Source organism: Hydra vulgaris, chromosome 11 (genome assembly GCF_038396675.1).
Source record: "Hydra vulgaris chromosome 11, alternate assembly HydraT2T_AEP".
Lineage (NCBI taxonomy): Eukaryota > Metazoa > Cnidaria > Hydrozoa > Anthoathecata > Hydridae > Hydra > Hydra vulgaris.
In genome coordinates, this window is record NC_088930.1 from 10,721,390 (window position 1) to 10,731,528 (window position 10,139).

Here is a 10,139-nt window from a genome sequence, read left to right on the forward strand (position 1 = left end):
TTTAAATGCTGCAGTACTGTATGATTAATTAAAGTATGATAAGTTTTGTCCCTTAAACAGGTAGAAACTGACTGTCTCTCAATTGGCTTTGGAAATATTGAAACTTTACTTAAGTTGGATAGTTTAACTAAACTTTTGGATTTAAGTTTTTTTAGATGAACCCATTGTGCATACATGCTCCTTTTATAAAAAATAAGTTGAGCAGTTTTTTCAGAAAGCCCATTATTTCTAATGTTTTTAAGCAAATGGACATAATCAAAGATTAAGAAAATACTTTCATTAGTCAACCAAGGTTTATCTGGAGGTAAAAAATTTTGAAAAGTCTCTGATTAATTCCATCACATATTATAGCTTTTACTTCACCCGAAGACTACTTTATTGATTGGATAGTGATGTCGATTTGTTTAAAAAGAGATTGAGAGTTTAATTTACTTATAGGTATCATTTTGGAAATAAAGGATGGTCCACCGAATAAGCAATTAACCATTAGACCCAATATAGTTTTTGCACGAAAAGTTGAATCGTCTATTGCTTTTCTGAATAATGTATCACCATGGTATAACAATATTTTTTAAAGATAAACCTGATCATGCAATAAAAATTAAAATTTCTGTTTTTCTTCAACCGATAGAAAAATGTTAGTCAAAAAATGCTTCTCATTTAATTTAGAAACTTTTAAAGTTGTTTTTGTCAAAGTTCATACAGAACGTAATTGATTATAAAAATATCTTGATATAGCAAAATACTGAAAAGATCTAATAATAACCTCTTCAGAATAAATCTTACTACCAATACACTGTGTAACCATAGTAGCTAAATGTTCATGAAACAATTTATTTTCTACCGTTAATTAAATTCTTCAAATAACGTGCACTTTGTGTTGATTTTTGAAATTCTGTTTATAGAAACTGTAGGAATTTTTTTTCGGCACCATCATGATAAATTTCAATATGCAAATCCTCACTAATCTTGATTAAAATACATGGAACTCTATTTAAATAAACTTGTGAGGGGTCGTCCATAAAGTACGTTCGCCAAAAGTTTTGAAATTTGACCCCCCCCCTCTCCCTTGTTGCCATGCGTATTTATATGCCCCCCCCCCCTTAAAAAGTACGTACGTTTCTCAATAATCCCCTCGCTCCCCCTTCAACTTTTTTTCTCAACAAAAAAGTTTATTGAAAAAAAAAAGGTGAAGGGTACCTTAGATACTTTATACGACCCCAAAGCCCTTTGTTTGCGCATTTAAAAAACGTCTTTAAATATATATGGAAATATTATTTATAATAAGTCTAAACTTCTTCAATTTAATGTGTAAGTTTGGCCGAAAGGATAATTTGGAGGTAAACACGGCGGAAACTCAAGTTCGATTCCCGGAGAACTCCCACTGAACTTTTTTTTTGTTTTAATAACGAATCAAATAAAAATAAACTATACTCAAGGCGGACGTTTTTTTCAGACACTCCTTTTTAGTAAGTAAACAACGAGTCTTACGCGAGATCAGTAGTATTGAAAACAAAGGCTAAAACCCAATGCCGAGGGTAGGCTAGCCATACTTCTTAATTGAAAAGAGGGAGGGGGATTTGGAAGATTTTGAGACGCTAATGATTCGTTTTTGGGGGGACTCTAACCCATCAACCACAGCCCTGCTAAAATCTGTTTTTTGTCGACCCAAAAAATAGGCCTTATTTAGGGCCAGTATATAAGGGGTGGCATGTGTGCATGGCCCGCAGAATTTTTTGATTTTCCAGATGGAACACTTTCACACATCGTGCAAACTCCAAATTTAAGTATGTTTATATGCCAAATGAGGTGGCCTTGCAAAAAATTAGGATGGCGGAGGCCTGGGAACAAAAAGCCCTAAAACGTTTGCCTCCCCCTTCCCTGCTCAAACGTGAGGGTAATATGTAGCAAAATTTTCAACTTTACCATCTAAAACTCAATTTAAATTTATCGATAGATTTTAATTTTTGTAGAAAAATATTGTAAATTACAAAAGTTATGACCATGCAAAATTTACACCCCTCTCATTTGGGGGACGTAGGTCGGAAAATTTGCATGGTCATAACTTTTGTAATTTGCAATATTTTTCTACAAAAGTTAAAATCTATCAATAAAATTAAATTTCGTTTTAGATGGTAAAGTTGAAAATTTTACTACATTAGCACCCTCACGTATGGGCAGGGGAGGGCAAGCATTTTAGGGCTTTTTGTTCACAGGCCTCCGCCATCCCAATATTTTGCAAGGCCTCCTCATTTGGCATAGGTATAAACAAACTTAAGTTAGGAGTTTGCACGATGTGTGAAAGTGTCCTATCCGGAACATCAAAAAATTCTGAGGGCGCCCATACATGTGTGTGTATAGAGGGAAACTATACCCTCCACTCCATATACCATACATCTTTTTATGTTTGCAAACTAGAATCTTTAGTCAGAATGGAACTTTTCTATTGATTAGCTGGATAATTGTGATAAATTAAAAAAATCGAAGTACGTACTTTTAAATTGAACCCTCCTCCCCCCCTCCGCCCCATACGTTTTCGTACTTTTTTTGAAGACCTCCCTTCTCCCCCCTATGAGCGTGATAATTTATGGATAACCCCTGATTGTAGATGAATAGTGTTATTATTCATAAGCGTACTAATTGAACACCTGAATCTCTTTTATTATTTAAAAAAACTTTTTTTATTTCAGTTACTCTATCTTTTTTTTAAAAAAAGTTGATAGTTCATCTTGAGTGAAATTTCGAAAACACAAAGAAGCACGACTTGTTGCCCGTAATGGAGGAAGATGGGTGGAAGTTCTATATTAGTCGTGTATTAAGAATGTCGAGAAAGAGTTTGGTAGAATTGAAAAACCGACGAAAAAGACTTAGGGCAAAACACAATGGACTTAAAGCAAAACACAAGGGAAAAGGATTAAAATGAAAATTCATATATACCTGATAAATTTAGATAAGATAGTTAAGTGTTTTTTATGATTAAAGTTTAGCTTTGACTTTACCTTCAGTTTTCAGGTATTATGTATTTTAGTATTTTTGCGGAAACGCAAGATTTCAAAACACGATATCAATCAATTAACCCATAGGTTTTATATAATGATTTTTACTTTTTCCATTTGACTCTTTTAAACAGCACCTTTTCCAAAAAATTTCATTAAAATCCAAAAAATTTCATCAAAATCCGAAAATTTTCATTAAAATCTGAAGAAGCATTTTATGGAAATTTAAAGAGATTGATTTGAAAATTGTAACTTGAGATATTTGGTTTCAAATATTCCAGTTTTGCCCCTTGTTTTCGGGTTTATTTCCGCCATTTTGAATAGTTGATAAATATTTTAAAATAACTTTTATTGGAAATAATTTATCTATATATTGTATCACAATAAATAACCGACTTTTTCATTGAACCTCTATTTTAGATTTCTTTCTGTGATACGTATGGTTTTCACTGGACATAGGACAATCTGAATTTTGTGCATTTCTTCCAAAACCTTGAAGTATTACTATGAACTGGCAAATTCACCTTTTCAACACGCGAATTTAACTGAAAAACGAACCTAGGGCATATGTGTAACCTGAATTTAAATAAAAGATAAACTTGAACTTTTGAACCGAGTTTGAATTTTAAAAACACATTTAATAAAGAAATTTAATAAAAATAACGAAAGTACATCTTAAAAAAATGAAAAACTGTTACTTTTTAGCTTGTATCATAATATAATATATTTTGTGCAGTTCAAGTTTAAAATGATGACTTCAAATCAAACTGTTTTTTCAAAAAGAGAAGGAAAAATTGTAAAATCATGACAAAAACTTTTGTCATTAAAAAGTTCTTTTATGTCATAGCCATTAACCATATTTCAAAACATGATAAAATGCAAGTGAAACAAAGCAATTTTTTATTTATTAAAAACTATACGTTTACAATTCAGAATGGGGAAAAAAAATCTAAAAATGCAGTAAAAACGAGAATTGAAGTTATGGAATCTTTTAAATGTTTTTGAACGAACATGAACAAAAGAGCATTAACAACGTTCATTAAAATTTCGCATGTCAATTTTTTTAAGGAACAAGATTGTGAAAAATATAATGTTAAATATTTAGGATTTTTTGAAAGCGATAAATAAGATTTAATAAGTGATGAATAGACTTTGTGTCTAGAAAAGACTTTTAACTAAAATTAGTTGACTAACTAATTAGCCTATGAAAATAGTCGAATGAATTTTTAGTATGATTAAAGTTAGTCAAGATGACTAATTAGTTGATTGACTTTAGGCGTAACTAAAACTAGTCACATTTATATTACCGACTACATTTCATCCAACTAAAATTAGTCAGCTACAACAAGAAAAATATGTATTATATGTTAAATACTGTTTTACCGCATTAAAAATACCGTCCCAAATATGGTTCTTAGGAGCCTAGCACTTCGCTTTTGTGACAACCTTGTGTCTAGAATACGAATATGCTTATTTTCTATATATTTAATTTTAAATAAGAGAAAAGTACTAAATTATCAACGCAATCTTCCATTATTTGTCTCCCAAAACTTGCTATAAAATAAATGTGAAAGAATTTAAAAATAAGAAACAAACAGTTTCATTATACTTTTAATTAAAATGTACGAACATGTAAGCACGGAATTGTACTTTAATTGGTTGGTATATTTAAGTTTCCTACAATTTATGCAGAATTTAAGCTAAAACAATTTATTAATTTTATGTAATACTAAATGTTATACGTATTTATCGTATTTTAAATACAAACAATAACAATTAGGAGAGCATTTTTATTTAGTTAAAAACTAAACAAATTGCTCATAGAAAAGTTTTAAGAGTCTTTTTTTACCAATTTCCAATGATCAGTTGTCACCTTGTTTTGCTTTGCACACAAATTACTTGATGCGTCAGGGAAAAGGCGTTCACTTATTGCACTTAGTGTAGTAGGTGTACATAAAACTACTATTAAATATAATAAAGTATTGAAAACACATGTTGATTTTGAACGTCAAAACTCTAAAACATTTTGTTCAATGAATGACAATTTTATATATTCACTGATTTTTTTTTTTTAATCTAAATTTACATTTTTGTCACTATTACTTCTTCATCATCGAATGATAGTTTAAATTTATTTGAATCTTTTGTCACCCTTTTAATTGGAACTATTTCACTAACTTTTTTTTGCAAAATAAAAATCTGACAAAAAATTCCTTTACGCAATTTAAATATTTTTTTTCTCGTATTTTTCTAAGAATTGAAAATTTTTATTATTTGGATCCAAAAAAGTAAAAAAAAAATAGCTCGTAATAAAAAGAATTGTTCGCTAATTTAACTATTACCACCGTATGTCACTGATATCATTGATGAACAATGAGAATAAAGTAGGTCCTAGAACACTTCCAAGTGGAACATTACTTGTTACAGATATTGTGTGAGAAGAAACATTGTTTAACGTAACTACTTAAGATCTTATATGTAAATAAATGGTTATCCAGTTCAGAATATTGCCAGTTATGCCATAAAGTTTTTAATTTAGGATGTGAAACTGAATCAAAAGCTTTAATAATTATTCTAAAACCCGTTTTACGAGTTGCTCACAGCTAGTTCGTATGAATCTTTTTACGTTTATTAAGATTATAACAAAAGCAATTTTAACAGCACATTTAAAGGAGGATTTTAACAGCACATATGATGGAGGATTTTTTTCTTATTTAGTTGCTCCTCAAGGTATACTTAAAATAAATAAGGAGCATTTTGGATAAGTACCTCCAGATAATAAAAAACTTCTGTTTTGCTATCGTTATGAATTAAATGAATCTTTATATTATTAATTAACATAATTTAAAAATACATTTTCTTGGAAAAAGTTTTGAACGGCGGGAAACCGAAATTTCTCTAGTATATAACAGGAGACCATTAATTTGAGTTGTCAATTAAAAAATTCCTTAAAACTTATTGCACTGAGATATTTATTGAACATAATATTAATTAGGAAAATTAAATTAATTAAAATTTATAGTTTTCTGTCATTTAATAATAGATTAAGGGGTCCTCCATAAATTACGTCACGCAATTTTCGACCGTTTTTAAACACCCCCTTCCTACCCTCGTCACAACATCGTAACACTTTAGTAACAAGTCCCGTATGAGTCGTCACAAAAACACTAAGCCCCTTCTTCCCTAAACCGTGACATAATTTATGGACGTCCCCTTAGTTGTCTAATTGTTGCAGTATTATTGTCGTCACTATATATATTTGCGTTTTTATGCGTGTAGAACTAAACAAATTACGATTATATGAAGGAAATTCGAAAATAGTTCTGTATAATATACTTCGTTTAAAGATATAGCGCCATCTATTTTAAAATAATTTCTTATATACACTTTTATAATTTATGAACTCACTTTAGTTATAAATTGAAAAAAATCATTTACAGCTTTCAATGTTTGGAGCTATGGCTCTAAAGTGGTTGAAATGGATAGGATGGTTAATATGTAAATACATTAAAGTGGTTTGGAGCTATAGCTCTAATGAAACTGCTGCACTGTAAATTGTAACTTACAGCTATTTGTAAGTAAAGAAATGGATATCAAGTCACTTTTACACTAACGCATAATATATCTTAAGCAAATTAAAAAGTTAGTCGACTAATTTTAGTTAGATTAAAAGGCTAGTTGATTAAAGTTAGCTACACTAAACTGCCAGTCGACTAACTTTAGTTAAACTAAAAAGTTAGCTTTTTATATTTCATAAAGTTAATAGGGCAAGTTAACGATTAAAAGACGACTCAAAAGATTGTGAATATTAAAGAATGTTTGAAGAAAAAGACTAGACAAATAAGAAATTTTGGAGCACTTAGGAACAGTCACAGAAAAAGGATGAGACTTAATTGAATGACGATTTCACAAGAATGATTTTTAGTAGATGGCACAAGAGACGCTAGCTCTTTAGAGCAGTGCCCATGATAGATTTATAGAAAAGAGAAAGAGAAGCAACATTATGACGATGTGATAGTGGTTGGAGGTTAGCTGCAAGAGCAGATCCAAGTATGTATACAATACGTTTTTGCACCTTGTCTAAAAGAGAAAGGACATTTTTGAAAGATTCGCCCCCAGATAAGACAACAGTATTCTATAGAAGGATGGACTTGAGATTTATAGAGATAAAAGAATCTGGAGTAAGAAAGTGGCGAGCACAATAAACAGATACAACCTTAGCAGATTCTAATTTTGCACCTTAAGAAGAAAACTTGTGGAGAAGACCAGCATGCCAAACTTTATAAAAGGCTTTAGAAATGTCGAGAGCAATCACCTTAACATCTCTACATCTATCTAATGCACAGCAAAACCTATCTGTTACTATCGTTAATAGTTCAGTAGTAGAACGAGAAGACCAAAATCTATATTGTAAAAATCCATAATCAGAAAGTAAGTTATTAGATTCAAGTTGAGAGAATAAATGTTTCTTAATTAAAGACTCGAAGAAAAAAAAGTTAGTCGACTAATTTTATTTAGACTAAACTCTTATTCAATTAATTTTAGTTAAATTTAAAAGTAATTGACTAATTTAAGTTAGACTGAAAAGTTAGTTAATTAATTTAAGTTTGACTGAAAAGTGGTCGACTAAATTTAGTTAAAAGGTACCCCAAGAAATATAAAGAAAAACTATTGAAACTATAGTAAAACTTTATTTTACATACATAAAAGCATCGTTAAAACTTATAAAAAGATATTTTTTTATTTGAAATTTTTTACCTCGATTACCCAATTAAAAAGTAAAAATAAGCAAATTTTTGTGAAATAGTTACATTTTTAATAATCACAATAGTTTTCTATTTTTATATAAATTTTATACCAGTCATTTTAACGTGAAATTTGAAACATATTTTAAACATAGTTTTAAACTTAGTATCAAAATTTAATTGAGAGAAAATAAATGAAAATAAAAGAATGCTTTAAAAATGTTGCATAAAAAACTAACATAATCTAAAAAATTAGGAGAGCCAAACAAGAGCTGTATCATAAATCAAAATTTTAAGAACTAAAATGCGTAAAAAAAAATCTTTTCTCAAACTAAGCACTGGCGGTACTGCAATGCGATTACGATTAGCTTTCAATTGCGATTTTTAGATTTGCGGGCGATTAGTTACGATTGCGCTGTTTGGTTAGGTTATTGGAAAGTACTTTTTTGCATATTACGATTGACCATTAACTAATTAAAATGCAACTTTTTATGATTTACAAACATTACAAAATTTAATCTCAGGATAATTTTTATTTAACTAATACCATTATTTTATGCGTCTCTGAAATTAGATTGTACCGCCGATCAGTGGCCGCCCAAAAATGTTCTTTCAGAATATTTTTGGGCGGCCTATCATGCATAGATAGCTTTTTGCAAGGCTAGCAAGTTAAAGTAGTTGCATTGGTTTGCTAAACCAACATGTTAGGCTTCTTGCTTAACTTTTCTTTTCCTAGCTCTTACCCTCTTGCATTTTAGGAATCAAGGAAATGTCAATTTTCTTAGACATTTGGACTCTTGTTAATCTAACTTAAGCTTTGCTTACGGAAACATATACGAAGTAATAATAACATTAAAAAGTAATAAATAAATACTTAAAGTAATAATAATATTTATTTCATAGTTAAGACCTCCCTACAGGTAAAATTCTTTAGGTAGCGTCTTAGTTTTATTTTTCCACCGTGCTAAAACGTTAATATTCTGAGAAGAAACTATTTGCCATAAATCCTATAAATTGCAAAAACCCGCGATTCAAAGCGACATTTTATCGCTTTTTATCAAAAATAATCACATAATCAAAAAAATCAGTCTTTTTGCATAATTATTTCAAAAGTAATTGTTTCGCAAACTTTTTACAAATGTTTTGTTTATATATTTGCTCCTACGATATTGTTTCCAAAAAAACTATTAATTTGGTAGACATAATGCTGATTTGTTAATAATTGATTTATACAATATAATAAATAATTTATATAATATAATATAAAAAATTTATATAATATAATAAATAATTTATGCAAAATTTATATTCGTTAAAGATATTTTAATTGTTAACTAAATTGAGACTATAAGTTAGTATATTTTTGATTTTAAGTAAATGCTGAAAATGTTTTTCATAGTTACACCCGTAGCAATGGCATTTAAAAAATCTAAATTGTCTATATATAAATCGAACCAAAGTTGTCATTGCCGGCTGCTATTAGAGTCATTTTAAAACCTATTTTATGGATTAAATGCTTTCATGGAATGACCCAGAATGTCAATGAGCTTGCATGAAATGACCCAGAATGTCACTTAATGCAATGGTTAGGTCTCGATGCCCTAAAAGTCAATATTGCATTCAAAAAATGATTAAAATTGCTGTTTGTTCAGCTATTGTTTATTTTAATGATGGATTTAATGGGCATAATGATGTATTTCAATTTTCAATTATTACTCCTGGAGCTTCATTTTGCATAAATGGTCCAAAACGAGGCTTATGTCTCGTTTTGGACCATTTATGCAAAAGTTTTTGTAAGAAATCAAGTAGTTCATTTAAAAACCAAAGAAAAGTATTAAGAGCTAAAAGTGAAGGTTTTATTGATTAACAGACAAACACAAATTACTGTAAGTCTTATAGGACTGATGCATATTGACTTTTTTTTGTGTGAATATGCTTGTTATTTTCAATTTAGTTTCTTATTTTCGTTTTTCTGAGTTTTCGATTTTTGCCTATTTTAGTCACTCTTTCCAGAATAAAATTTCTCAGACAATTTAAGCTAAAAATTTCCCTAGTTTTTTTTTTTAAGATTGATCAACGCCTGAACTAAAATGGAAGTTGTTTTACTTGTTATTTTTTGAAATTTTTGTCTTGAAACAAACGTAACTTTAGTCATTTTATCATTTAAATTGTCTTTTATTTATAAAATCTAAACTACTTAATAGATTTTATTGATTTTAGTTCAAATTATTCTTCATACTAATACAAAACTCTGTGTAAAATTTTATTTAATGAATAAATATGGTTTAAAAGTTATAAAGGAAAAGTAATTGGGTTATTTTGGGTCCTATCATAGTTTATTGAGTCCGTAAAAAAAAATTTTCATATTTTTTTACTTTTTTATACGAGCATCCTGTTA